This window comes from Rhinoraja longicauda, chromosome 26 (genome assembly GCF_053455715.1).
Source record: "Rhinoraja longicauda isolate Sanriku21f chromosome 26, sRhiLon1.1, whole genome shotgun sequence".
Classification (NCBI taxonomy): domain Eukaryota; kingdom Metazoa; phylum Chordata; class Chondrichthyes; order Rajiformes; family Arhynchobatidae; genus Rhinoraja; species Rhinoraja longicauda.
In genome coordinates this window covers 30,124,217-30,138,418 of record NC_135978.1, presented here as the reverse complement: position 1 = coordinate 30,138,418, position 14,202 = coordinate 30,124,217, and the positions used below count along the sequence as shown (strand labels likewise).

Genomic DNA, 14,202 nt, shown 5'->3' with positions numbered 1-14,202 from the left:
CTGTCCAGCTGCCTTCAGGTGGCCCTCTGTGTGTGGGCGCCTTGTTTCTGGGGTCACCATCCCCAGTACACTGGGTGTAAAATGGAGTTTATACGTAGCTGTGCAAGCCTGTTCTTGTTTAAAAAAAAAAAGTGCTGGAGTAATTCAGTAGGTCAGGCAGCATCTCTGAAGAATATGGATACATGACGTTTCGGGTTGAGACCCTTCTTCATGTTCAACCTGCGAGCTGATGTCTTCCTACATAATCTCCACTGAAGTTTAGTTTAGTTTTCTTTATTGTCAGTGTAAACCTTTTGTTGCGTGCTAAGCAGCCAGCAGAAAGACAACGCATGATTACAACCCAGCCATCCACATCGTACAGACACACGATAAAAGGAGTAACGTTTAGTGCAAGATTAAGTCCAGTAAAGTCCGATTAAAGATAGTCCAAGGGTCTCCAATGAGGTAGATAACAGATCAGGACCGCTCTCTAGTTGTTGATAGGATGATTTAGTTGCTTGATGTTAACTGGGAAGAAACCATCCCAAAATCTGGAGGTGTGCGTTTTCACACTTCTGTACCTCTTTGCCCGATAGGAGAGGGGAGAAGAGGGAATGACCTGGGTGAGATAACGTTTACTGCAAGGTGGGTTACTTAAGCACAGTGAGACCAGGGATCTCTGGTGCTTAGATGAAAATCTCTACCATGTATAGTCCCCATCTAGACACAAAATGCTGGCGTAATGCTTCTTCAGTCTGAAGAAGGGTCTCGACCCGAAACGTCACCCATTCCTTCTATCCAGAGATGCTGCCTGTCCCGCTGAGTTACTCCAGCATTTTGGGTCTGTCTTCATGAAGTATGTTACACACAGCTTGCCTTTGAAGAGTCTCGACCCGAAACGTCACCCATTCCTTCTCTCCCGAGATGCTGTCTGACCTGCTGAGTTACTCCAGCATTTTGTGAATAAATCGAATTGCCTTTTGTAAATCTTTGTTGCCTGCCTTACATTGCCCACATTTATCCATTTACCTTTCTTGTTGTGTTCACTATATAAGTTTATACACTATAAAACATAACATAGTACTGTACAGCACAGCAACAGGCCTCTCGGCCCACAATATCGGTGTTGAACATAGGGTTGCCAACTGTCCTGTATTAGCCGGGACATCCCGTATTTTGGGCTAAATTGGTTTGTCCCGTGCGGGACCGCCTTTGTCCCATATTAGGCCCCAGGGGGCGCTGCATGTCCGGACGCTGTAGGCCCGGACACTGCAAGCCCGGCTGCTGTAGGTCTGGATAGTTTAGGCCTGGACAGTGTAGGCCTGGACAGTGTAGGGCTGGACAGTGTAGGCCTGGACAGTGTAGGCCTGGACAGTGTAGGCCAGGACAGTGTAGGCCCGGACACTGCAAGCCCGGCTGCTGTAGGTCTGGATAGTGTAGGTCTGGACAGTGTAGTGCCGGACAGTGTAGGCCCGGACAGTGTAGGCCCGGACAGTGTAGGCCCGGACAGTGTAGGCCTGGACAGTGTAGGTCTGGACAGTGTAGGGCCGGACAGTGTAGGCCCGGACAGTGTAGGCCCGGACAGTGTAGGCCCGGACAGTGTAGGCCTGGACAGTGTAGGGCCGGACAGTGTAGGTCCGCACGCCGCCTAACGGAGGTTGCATAGCAACCCACCTCCCGGCCCAGGCAGCAGCCATTGGTGGAGCGGGAGCATGTGGCCACTGGCTGGGTGAGGTCACGTGGGGTGCGGGGCGGTGACGTCACCCTTTGTCCCTTATTCGTTAGTGATGAAGTTGGCAACCCTAGTTGAACATGATGCTAAGACTCCAGCATTTTGTGTCTATCTTCGGTTTAAACCAGCATCTGCAGTTCCTTCCTACAACGTACAGTATAGTCCCCAGCTCCCGGCCATTGTAATGCCATGTTCATGGCTGCCTGTTCATGACTGACATTCATAGTTAGATGGGCAAAGCTGCTGAATCCTCAGAGACACCAGCAGCCCCACCAGAGACCACCCCGTGGAGTGGTTTCAATAAGTACGAGCACAATTTGCATTTATAACGCACCCTCTGCAGTGGCCGAAGACACAAGCCAATAAACTGCGATGATTATCGAGCACAACAAGGTGGCGCAGCGGTAGAGTTGCCGCCTCACAGCGCTTGCAGCGCCAGAGACCCAGGTTCGATCCCGACCACGGGTGCTGTCTGTACGGAGTTTGTACGTTCTCCCCGTGACCGCGGGGGTTTTCTCTGAGATCTCTGGTTTCCTCCCACACTCCAAAGACGTGCAGGTTTCTAGCTTAATTGGCTTGGTATAAGTGTAAATTAACCCTAGTGTGTGTAGGATAGTGTTAACGTGTGGGGATCGCTGGTCGGCACGGACCCGGTGGACCGAAGGGCCTGTTTCCACGCTATATCTCGAAACTAAACTAAACTAAACTAAAAAAACTGAACTTAAAAAGGGTACTGGCCCTTGTAATGGGATTTAGCTTAGTTTAGTGTCTGGCGTCTCGGGTCTCTGGGTGTACTGCTGTGTTACCGTGCCTCTCCAATGTTAGAGAGAAGGAGAGAAAGGAATGTGTATAAAATCATGAGAGGAATAGATCGGGTAGATGCATAGAGTCTCTTGCCCAGAGTAGGGGAATCAAGGACCAGAGGACATAAGTTTAAGGTGAAGGGGAATAGGAATCTGAGGGGTAACTTTTTCACGTAAAGGGCGGTGGGTGTATGGAACAAGCTGCCAGAGGAGGTAGTTGAGGCTGGGACTATCCCATCGTTTAAGAAACAGTCAGACAGGTACATGGATAGGACAGGTTTGGAAGGATATGGACCAAGCGCGGGCAGGTGGGACTAGTGTAGCTGGGACGTGTTGGCAGGTGTGGGCAAAGGGCCTGTTTCCACACTGTGTTGCCACCTGTATCTTTGACTCGATGACTCTAAGAATGAAAGGCAGTGAGGCAGTTCTGGAGCAGCAAAGAACTGCAGATGCTAGTTTACCTCAGAGGCCGATATCATTCTCAGTTCTGAGCGATTGCATTTTGAGCAACGCAGCCTTCATCCATTGCAACACTGAAGTGTCAACATGAATAATTTGGTCATGAAAAAAAAAAGACATAAAAAAATATAAAGTCATAAAAAAAGACCAGGGACTGTTTCTTCCCAGCTCCTCCCATCATCTATCAAGCAAGGCAAACAGAAGTGTGAAAACGCACACCTCCAGATTCAGCAACAGCTTCTCCCAGCTGTTATCAGGCAACTGAACCATCCTAGCAACAACCAGAGAGCAGTGCTGAGCTGCCATCCACCTCATTGGAGACCCTCGCACTATCTTTAATCGGACGTGACTGGACTTTATTTTGCACTAAACATTATGCCCTTTATCGTGTATCTGTACACTGTGGACGGCCTGATTGTAATCATGTACAGTCTTTCCGCTGACTGGATGTCAGCCAATAAAAAAGCTTTTCACTGTACCTCGGTACACGTGACAATAAACTAAACTCAACAAAGGCAGTGTGAAGTCAAGTCAAGTCAAGTCAATTTTATTTGTATAGCACATTTAAAAACAACCCACATTGACCAAAGTGCTGTACATCTGTTTAGGTACTAAGAACGAACATACAATGGCACACAAACATAACAGCACATACATAAACAGTTCACAGCGCCCCCACAGAGGGCCTCAAATGCTAGGGAGTAGAAATAGGTTTTGAGCCTGGACTTAAAGGAGTCAATAGACAATAGATAATAGGTGCAGGAGTAGGCCATTCGGCCCTTCGATGGAGTCGATGGAGGGGGCAGTTCTGATGGAGAGAGGGATGCTGTTCCACAGTCTAAGAGCTGCAACCGCAAAAGCGCGGTCACCCCTGAGTTTAAGCCTAGACCGCGGGATAGTCAGTAGCCCCAAGTCGGCCGACCTGAGGGACCTGGAGATAGAGTGGTGTGTTAGAAGATTTTTGATATAGGGGGGGCAAGCTCATTTAGGGTTTCGACCCGTAACGTCACCTATCCTTTTCCTCCAGAGATGCTGCCTGACCCGCTGAGTTACTCCAGCACTCTGTGTCATTCTTAAACTAAACAAAGTGTTGGAGTAACTCAGTGGGTCAGGCAGCATCTCTGGTGAACATGCTGAGGTGACATTTCAGGACGGGACCCTTCGTCAAACTGATTCTGGAATTTAGGTCTAAAGAAAATTCACTGCGCTGATAGACAATAAACAATAGACAATAAACAATAGACAATAAACAATAGACAATAGGTGCAGGAGGAGGCCATTCGGCCCTTCGAGCCAGCACCGCCATTCAATGTGATCATGGCTGATCATTCTCAATCAGTACCCCGTTCCTGCCTTCTCCCCATACCCCCTGACTCCGCTATCCTTAAGAGCTCTATCTAGCTCTCTCTTGAAAGCATTCAGTTAGCAGTGGGTCAAGGCCATTTCTAGACTATTGTACCGAATGTCCCCATGGATTGGGGCATTCCTGGCAAGGTTGGCATCGAATACCCATTGTAATTTCCTTTGAGGTGGTGGTGATGGCTAGTCAGGATAGATCAGTAGGCAGACACAAAAAGCTGGAGTAACTCAGCGGGTCAGGCAGCATCTCTGGAGGGAAGGAATTTGGAGGACGTTTCGGGTCGAGACCCTTCTTCAGACTGAGAGTCAGGGGAAGGGGAATTAGAGGGATGAAAAGGTGCAGAACAAATCAGAGCCGGCACCAATGACTCAAGAAGGATGGGAGCCCACAATGGTCCATTGTTGGCTGTGGAGGAGGTGATCATGAAGGAATACAAACAGGGACAATGGTGGGGGAGGGATGGAGAGAGAGGGTGGGGGAGGTATGGAGAGAGAGGGTGGGGGAGGGATGGAGAGAGAGGGTGGGGGAGGGATGGAGAGAGAGGGTGGGGGAGGGGCAGAGAGAGGGTGGGGGAGGGATGGAGAGAGAGGGTGGGGGAGGGGCAGAGAGAGAAGGTGGGGAGGGGCAGAGAGAGGGTGGGGGAGGGGTGGAGAGAGCGGGTGGGGGAGGGGTGGAGAGAGAGGGTGGGGAGGGATGGAGAGAGGGTGGGGGAGGGATGGAGAGAGAGGGTGGGGGAGGGGCGGAGAGAGAGGGTGGGGGAGGGTTGGAGAGAGGGTGGGGGAGGGATGGAGATAGAGGGTGGGGGAGGGGTGGAGAGAGAGGGTGGGGAGGGGCGGAGAGAGAGGGTGGGGGAGGGGTGGAGAGAGAGGGTGGGGGAGGGGTGGAGAGAGAGGATGGGGGAGGGATGGAGAGAGGGTGGGGGAGGGGCAGAGAGAGAGAGAGAGGAAATGCAAGGGTTACTTGAAGTTAGAGAAATCAAATTCATACCGCTGGGCTGTAAGCTGCCCAAGCGAGACACGTGTGTGACCTCACTCTGACAGTGGAGGAGGCCCTGGACTGAAAGTTCAGTGTGGGAATGGGAGAGGGAGTTGAAATGTTTGGCAGTTCGGGGTCAATGCTCGTGCTGTGGGTCAGAGTCACGTACAGACAGAATGGGCAAGGGCTGTCGGTTCACTCCACCAAAAGCGCGCCAGGTGGATTTGTACTGCAGTCCAACAGTTTTCTGAACACCATTGCTGATAAGCAGGTTTTCTGTTTTCTCTAACTTCAAGTAACCCTTGCATCCCCTCTCCCTCCGACCCTCTCCCACCCTGGGCGTGTACTAGTTGCATTGTCGTCCTGTTGAGTTTCACTGTCTTATATAACACGTTATCACCTCTTCCACAGCCAACAATGGACTATTGTGGACTCCACCTTTTCTTGATCATCGTTGTTAATTTTTGCATCTTTCATTAATTTGTTCTATTTCTCTCTACATCACCGTCTCTATCACTCGTTTCCCTTTCCCCTGACTCTCAGTCTGAAGAAGGGTCTCGACCCCAAATGTCACCTATTCCTTTTCTCCAGAGATGCTGCCTGACCCTCTGAGTTACTCCAGAGTTTTGTGTCTATTTTCGCTTGAAACAGGCATCTGCAGTTCCTTCCTGCACATTTAAATAAAGCTGACATTTAAGACAGAAAATAAACGCTCAACCAAGCACAGGCTCGACGATCGTTTCGCTGAACACCTCCGCTCAGTCCGCCTGAACATACCTGATCTCCCGGTTGCCCAACACTTTAATTCCCCCTCCCATTCCCACACTGACCTTTCTGTCCTGGGCCTTCTCCATTGTCAGAGTGAGTCCCAGCACAAATTGGAGGAACAGCACCTCATACTTTGCTTGGGCAGCTTACACCCCAGTAGTATGAATATTGACTTCTCTAACTTCAGGTAACCCTTGCTTTCCCTCTTTCTCCATCCCTCCCCCTTCCCAGTTCTCCTACCAGTCTGACTGGGCCTCGATTACATTTTATCTGCTTGTTTTGTTGTTACCTACTCCTAGCTAACAAAGGTCTATTCTACATTTTCCTTAGCTTCATCCCCATTGTCTCGATTTCACACCTGACACTTCCTTATCTCTGTAACTCCCGCCCCCCTGACTCAGTCTGAAGAAAGGTGTCGACCCGAAACGTCACCCGTTCCTTCTCTCCAGGGATGCTGCCTGACCCGCTGAGTTACTCCGGCATTTTGTGCCTATTTTCAGCTGCATTTAATTAGCAGGCTTGAAACTTCCCGCCCGCCCCGGCTGGAGTCGAATTTGCGTCTCTGGAATGTTCGTCTTGGCTTCCGATCGGCGGTCCCATGAGTGCGGGCCCGTGGTCCCCTGAGCTGCCCGTGAACGGGTTACATCTCCCGGCGTGACGTCACGATGGCCGCGCGCGGTGTGCTCGTGAGTTAATCGCTGTAAACGCAGGCAGCTGTTGCCTTCCGGAATAAGTACCGCAGTGGAGCAATTCATTTGTTTGCTTTATGCATGAAGAGTTTTAGAGGCATCGTTTCAAAGTGATTAATCACTGTTAGACAGGCAATGACAAACCCTTTCATGATTCGGGGATAAGATGTCAAGGTTACAGCCACGTGCGGGCTGGGCAGTGTGGGCTTATTTACGTACCTCTCAGGAGCAAGTCGGAGATTACTTTTACGATGCCGTTTCTTCCCTGATGGGATTTTAGTTCGAAGGCCCTTAACAGCTGGTGATCATCGTCTCATCAGCTCGGTTTGGATTAAAACCCTTCTCCGGAGGTGAGAGTTTACGACTTGCGCCATCCTGTCCAGCTTTTCCCACTTCAAGAGTGGTTTCAACAGTCAAGACTGTTTTATTGCCTGAAGAAGGGTCTCAACCCGAAACGTCACCCATTCCTTCTCTCCAGAGATGCTGCCTGACCCGCTGAGTTACTCCAGCTTTGGGTTAAAGCAGCATCTGCAGTTCCTTCCTCCACATGCTTTATTGTCGTATGTCCCAGGCAGAACAATAACATTCTTACTTGCAGCAGCACGACAGAATACAGGTGATCCCTGGGTTACGACGAGGTGAGGAAAAACTTTTTCAGTCAGAGAGTTGTGAATCTGTGGAATTCTCTGCCTCAGAAGGCAGTGGAGGCCAATTCTCTGAATGAATTCAAGAGAGAGCTAGATAGAGCTCTTAAGGATAGCGGAGTCAGGGGGTGTGGGGAGAAGGCAGGAACGGGGTACTGATTGAGTATGATCAGCCATGATCACATTGAATGGCGGTGCTGGCTCGAAGGGCCGAATGGCCTCCTCCTGCACCTATTGTCTATTGTCGCTTCCGCTTGTGATATTTCGACTTTGCGATGGTGCAGACCGCAAGGGCCCGTGGCGAGCCGCCGCTCGCGTCCGTCCACGTGATCACGTGTATTCAATGCATTTCCACTTACGATATTTTCGGTTTTCGATGGGTTTCTCGGAACGGAACCCCATGGTGAGCTGAAGCGCACCTGTATGTAAACATAGTGTACACTGTAAACAATATGCTGAGCTATAGGGAGAGGTTGAGCAGGCTGGGACTCTATTCCTTGGAGCGCAGGAGGATGAGGGGCGATCTTATAGAGGTGTATAAAATCATGAGAGGAATAGATCGGGTAGATGCACAAACTCTCTTGCCCAGAGTAGGTGAATCGAGGACCAGAGGACATAGGTTTAAGGTGAAGGGGAAAAGATTTAATAGGAATCTGAGGGGTAACTTTTTCACACAGTGGGTGTATGGAACAAGCTGTCAGAGGAGGTAGTTGAGGCTGGGATGATCCGAGCATTTAAAACTTCTGTAACTTTAGATAGTTCCTCTGTCCCTCTCTTCCCCTCGCCCTTCCCAGTTCTCCCACTGTCTTCCTGCCCCACCTATACCCTTTCTTTGTCCCGCCCCCCCCCCCTGACATCAGTCTGAAGAAGGGTCTCGACCCGAAACGTCACCCATTCCTTCTCCCCAGAGATGCTGCCTGACCTGCTGAGTTACTCCAGCAATTTGTAATACCTTAAGAAACAGTTGGACAGGTACATGGATAGGACAGGTTTGGAGGGATATGGGCCAAGTGCAGGCAGGTGGGACTAGTGTAGCTGGGACATGTTGGCCGGTGTGGGCAAGTTGGGCCGAGGGGCCTGTTTCCACGCTATATCACTCTATGACTCTAATATAATAAATGAGGAAAGATAGTTCAGTATGTGTATATGTACTTAGTTTTCGGCACCACCCGGCCTGGTCCCTCCTAGTTTTTGGTGGCCCCCATGCTGGGTCCCCCCTTCGTTCTCGGCGGCCCCCTGCATTTCAGGGTGTCTTGTGAAGCATGTGAAAGATGCTGTGTAAATAAAGTAAATAAAGCTTGTTAGGTTTATTTTCCTTTGCAGATGGGCAAAGTCAAAAATCTTTCCCTGGCGTGATTACTTTGCCAGAGATACTGATAATAACTGCACGGCCTAAGCTGTCTTAAATTTGAGGAGCAGACCGTTTTGCAGCCCTGCAAAATGGACAGTTCAGTGATACTAGACACAGAGTACTGGAGTAACTCAGCGGGTCAGGCAGCATCTCTGGACAAAAAGGATGGGTCGGGACTCTCTCAACACGCAAATTGGAGGAACAGCAGCCCATATTTCGCTTGGACAGCGGTATGAACGTTGATTTCTCCAATTTCAAGTAACCCCTGCATTCCCTCTCTCCCACTCCCACCCCATCCTACTAGTTCCACTGTTCGCATCCCTGTATCCCCTCGTTGTGGGCTCCACCCTTTCTTGGTCATCTGATACCGGCCCTGCTTTGTTCTGGCCTTTTCCTACCTCCAGTTCCCTCCCCTCTACTTTCAGTCTGAAGGAGGGTCCCGACCCGAAACATCACCCATCCTATTTCTCCAGAGATGCTGCCAGATCCTTTGAGTTACTCCAGCACTTTGGTATAAACCAGCGTCTGCAGTTCTATGTTTCTATATGATGCTGTGGTACACTCCATTCTAACAATAAAAATTGACCAAGAGAACCCATGGTAAGAGATAATTTAGTTTATTCAGTTTAGTTTATTGTCACGTGTACCGAGGTACAGTGCAAAGCTTTTGTTGCGTGCTAACCAGTCAAAGGAAAGACAGTACATGATTACAATCGAGCTATCCAGTTTGTACAGATACGTGATAAAGGGAATAATGTGAATAACGTTTAGTGCAAGGTAAAGCCAGTAAAGTCCAATCAAAGATAGTCCAAGGGTCACCAATGAGGTTTATATAGTATCTGTAAGAAAATAACTGCAGATGCTGGTATAAATCGAAGGTATTTATTCATAAAATGCTGGAGTAACTCAGCAGGTCAGGCAGCATCTCAGGAGAGAAGGAATGGGTGACATTTCGGGTCAAGACCTTTCTTCAGACTGATGTCAGGGGGGGTGGGACAAAGGAAGGATATAGGTGGAGACAGGAAGACAGAGGGAGAACTGGGAAGGGGGAAGGGAAGAGAGGGGCAGAGGAACTATCTAAAGTTGGAGAAGTCAATGTTCATACCGCTGGGATGCAAGCTGCCCAAGCAAAATGTGGGGTGCTGTTCCTCTAATTTCCGATGGACCTCACTATGACACTGGAGGAGGCCCATGACAGAAAGGTCAGACTGGGAGTGGGAGGGGGAGTTAAAGTGCTCAGCCACCGGGAGATCAGGTTGGTTATGGCGGACTGAGCGAAGTATCTTATATAGTATCTTGTGGCATTGCAGCACTTTAGGAAGACGCATTTCAGTGTTTTACCTCTTGGGTCAGAAGACAACATAAAGACCAAAGTCTACGACAATCAGTCTGGAGAAAGGTCCCGATCCGAAACATCGCCTTCCCATGGTCTCCAGAGAGGCTGCCTGACCTGCTGAGTTACTCTAGCAGTTTTTTGCAGAAAGAAGATGGGTGACGTTTCATGTCAGGACCTTTTTCAGACTGTCTTTGTTTAGTTTAGTTAATTAGATAGATCTCATGGGGCTAGTGGAATTAAGGGATATGGGGAGAAGACAGGCACAGGTTACTGATTGTGGATGATCAGCCATGATCACAATGATTGGCGGTGCTGGCTCGAAGGGCCAAATGGCCTCCTCCTGCACCTATTTTCTATGTTTCTGTGCTTCTATTTTTAATATTAGTTTTGTTGTTGTGTGGTATTCACTCTGTGGAAAGACTATACATGATTACCATCATAGTGTATAGATACATGATAAATGGAATAATGTTTAGTGCAAGATAAAGTCCAGCAAAGTCCAATCAAAGATAGTTCAAGGGTCTCCAAAGAGGTAGATGGTAGTTCAGGACCACTCTCTGGTTGTTGGTAGGATGGTTCAGTTGCCTGGTAACAGCTGGGAAGAAACTGTCCCTGAATCTGGAGGTGTGCGTTTTCACACTTCTGTACCTTTTGCCTGATGGGAGAGGGGAGAAGAGGGAGTGACCGGGGTGAGACTGGTCCTTGATGATGCTGCTGGCCTTGCCGAGGCAGCGTGAGGTGTAAATGGAGTAACCACGAGTTATCTTGGCAGAGGTGCAAGCAGAGAATTCTTGCACAAGGTGTCGTTTACCCAGGAACGTGCTGTTAACTGTTGAAATCCTAAAGCTGAACTCCATCGGCACGGTGGCGGCATGGTGGCACAGCGGTAGAGTTGCTGCCTTACAGCGAATGCAGCGCCGGAGACTCAGGTTCGGTCCTGACTATGGGCGCCGTCTGTACGGAGTTTGTACGTTCTCCCCGTGACCTGCGTGGGTTTTCTCCGAGATCTTCGGTTTCCTCCCACACTCCAAAGACGTACAGGTTTGTAGGTTAATTGGCTGAGTAAATGTAAAAATTGTCCCTAGTGTGTGTAGGATAGCGTTAACGTGCGGGGATCGCTGGGCGGCGCGGACTCGGTGGGCCGAAGGGCCTGTTTCTGCGCTGTATCTCTAAATCTAAAAAATCCATCCGTTTCACCAGCCCAGAAGGACATGACATCCTTCTATACAGGATGGAAACAAAATGTTTGCACCACGGCAGTTTAATGCATGAGTGGCAAATTACACCCACATCTGCTGTGAACGTGGTGCCCAGGATAAGACCATGGAAGCATCGTCGTACGGATAAAGATTCACTTGGAAACTCGTGGGCTCAGTGGGCCGAAGAGCTCGTTCCCATACTCTTATCTCTAAAACTAAAACCTGCCATGATTCCAACAGTGTAGAGGTCACCAAAGGCACAGCTACGCAGCGGGTGGAGCTGCTGCCTCACATCGCCGGAGACCGGGTTCAATCCTGACCTCGGGCGCTGCCTGTGTGGGGTTTGCATGCTCTCCCTGTGACCATGTGGGCTTTCCCCAGGTGCTCTGGTTTCCTCCCACATTTCAAAGACGTGCAGGTTTGTTGGTTAATTGGCTCCTGCAAATTGTACCTAGTGTGTCGGATGGAACTAGTGTAAACCGGTGATCGCTGGTCGGCGCGGACTTAGTGGGCTGAAAGGCCTCTTTCCACGCTGTATCACTAAACTACACTGAACTAAACTAAAGTAAACTAATGTGTAGGAAAAAAAAAACTGCAGATGCTGGTTAGAATCGAAGGTAGACACAAAATGCTGGAGTAACTCAGCGGGTCAGGCAGCATCTCTGGAGATGCTGCCTGACCCGCTGAGTTACTCCAGCATTTTGCGTCTACCTAAAGTAAACTAAACCAAACTGAACTAAACTAGCCACTGTTAGCAGCCACAATTAAATAGACTGCTTGCTAAAGATTTGCAAAGTTTCTGACAGACTCCCTCTTTAAAAAAGGGCATATAGCAGCTTACATATCTGAAAACCCCATTCATAAATATTGCTCCAGCTATAGGTAACAAGAATTAGAAATTTAGTCTGGTTTATTTTCTTATTGTCATGTGTACAGTGAAAAGCTTTCTTGTAGCGTAGTCAGCGAAAAGACTATACATGATTACAATCAAGATACAGATACAGGGTAAAGGGAATAATGTTTAGTGCAAGATAAAGTCCAGTAGAGTCTGATTAAAGATAGTTCGAAGGTATCCAATGAGGTAGTTGGGAGGTCACGACAGCTCTCTAGATGGTGAGAGGATGGTTCATTTGGCCGATAACAGCTGGGAACGGCACAGAAACCCACAAGGATGTTGCCAGGGCTTGGGGGCTTGAGCTACAGGAAGAGGTTGGACAGGCTAGGAGCGCAGGAGGATGAGGAGAGATCTTATAGAGGTGCATAAAATCATGAGAGGAATAGATAGGGAAAATGCACAGCATCTTTTGCCCAGAGTAGGGGAATGGAGAACCAGTGGACACAGGTTTAGGTGAGGGGGGAAAGAAATAATAGCACTCTGAGACGTAACATCTATATACTAAAACTCTCATTTGTTATCTTGTTTGTGACTGAACTTCAGCCAAAGCGGTACACGATAGCGTGACAATTTTAGGCCCACCTTACTCACCATTGTCACTTTAGTGATAATGCAAGTAGGTTTATTGAAATCGGTGTTATAATTTTAAAGTTATTCACATTTGAAAGTTTAAAAGGAGGGGAGGGGGAGGGGAGGAGGGAGGGAGGGAGGGGGAGGGGGGGAGTGGGGGAGAAGGGAGAGGGGAGGGGGGGGTTGTGGAGAGAGGGGAGAGGACAGGGTGCTGCACCAATGCAGGAGAGGTTTGGGCCCAGCGGGTCCACTTTCTAGTTTCTACACAAAGGGTGGTGGGTGTATGGAACAAGCTGCTCGATCAGGTGGTTGAGGCAGATACTATCACAACATTTGGACAGGTATATGGATTGGATGGGTTTGGAGGGATAGGGGCCAAACTCAGGCAGGTGTGACTAGTGTAGCTGGGGCATGTTGGTTGGTGTGGGCAGGTTGGGCCGAAGGGCCTGTTCCCACGCTGTATGTCTCTAGAACTCCAAGAAACTGTTCCTGAATCCGAGATTAGCAGATTCTTGATTAGCACGGGTGTTAGGGGTTACGGGGAGAAGGCAGGAAGATGGGGTTGAGAGGGAAAGATAGACCAGCCATGATTGAATGGCGGAGTAGACTTGATGGGCCGAATGGCCTAATTCTGCTCCCAGAACTGAAGATAAACACAAAATGCTGGAGTAACTCAGTGGGACAGGTAGCATCTCTGGAGAGAAGGAATGGGCGATGTTTCGGGTCAAGACCCTTCTTCAGACTGAAGGGTCTTGACCTGAAACGTCACCCATTCCTTCTCTCCAGAGATGCTCCCTGTCCCACTGAGTTACTCCAGCATTTTGTGTCTATCTTCGGTTTAAACCAGCACCTGCAGTTCCTTCCCACACATTTCGTCTGCTCCTGGAACCGATGGACTTATGAATGGGGCAGTTAGTGGTTTCTGACTTCTGAAGAGCATTTGCACGTTCAATGTCATCATCATATCATATCATCATATATATACAGCCGGAAACAGGCCTTTTCGGCCCTCCAAGTCCGTGCCGCCCAGCGATCCCCGCACATTAACATTATCCTACACCCACTAGGGACAATTTTTACATTTACCCAGCCAATTAACCTACATACCTGTACGTCTTTGGAGTGTGGGAAGAAACCGAAGATCTCGGAGAAAACCCACGCAGGTCACGGGGAGAACGTACAAACTCCTTACAGTGCAGCACCTGTAGTCAGGATCGAACCTGAGTCTCCGGCGCTGCATTAGCTGTAAAGCAGCAACTCTACCTCTGCGCTACCGTGCCGCCCATCTTTTAGACTGCGAGTGAACAATGACTGTGTACCACCTGATCATCTCGTTCCCAGCATTGATATTGTGGGTCCAACAGACCCCATCAATCCCGTTTAACGCCAGCCACTAGCTGTTACATTCTGCACCTAATTTCCTGTTAAGCTGTCACGGCCTC

General features: G+C 49.2%; 1 protein-coding gene across 3 annotated transcripts in view; it reads left to right on the top strand.

The window, feature by feature from the left end:
* lhfpl7 (LHFPL tetraspan subfamily member 7) overlaps positions 1-14,202 on the top strand; it is a 244,771-nt gene that overhangs the window by 76,636 nt on the left and 153,933 nt on the right. The window lies entirely within an intron of this gene.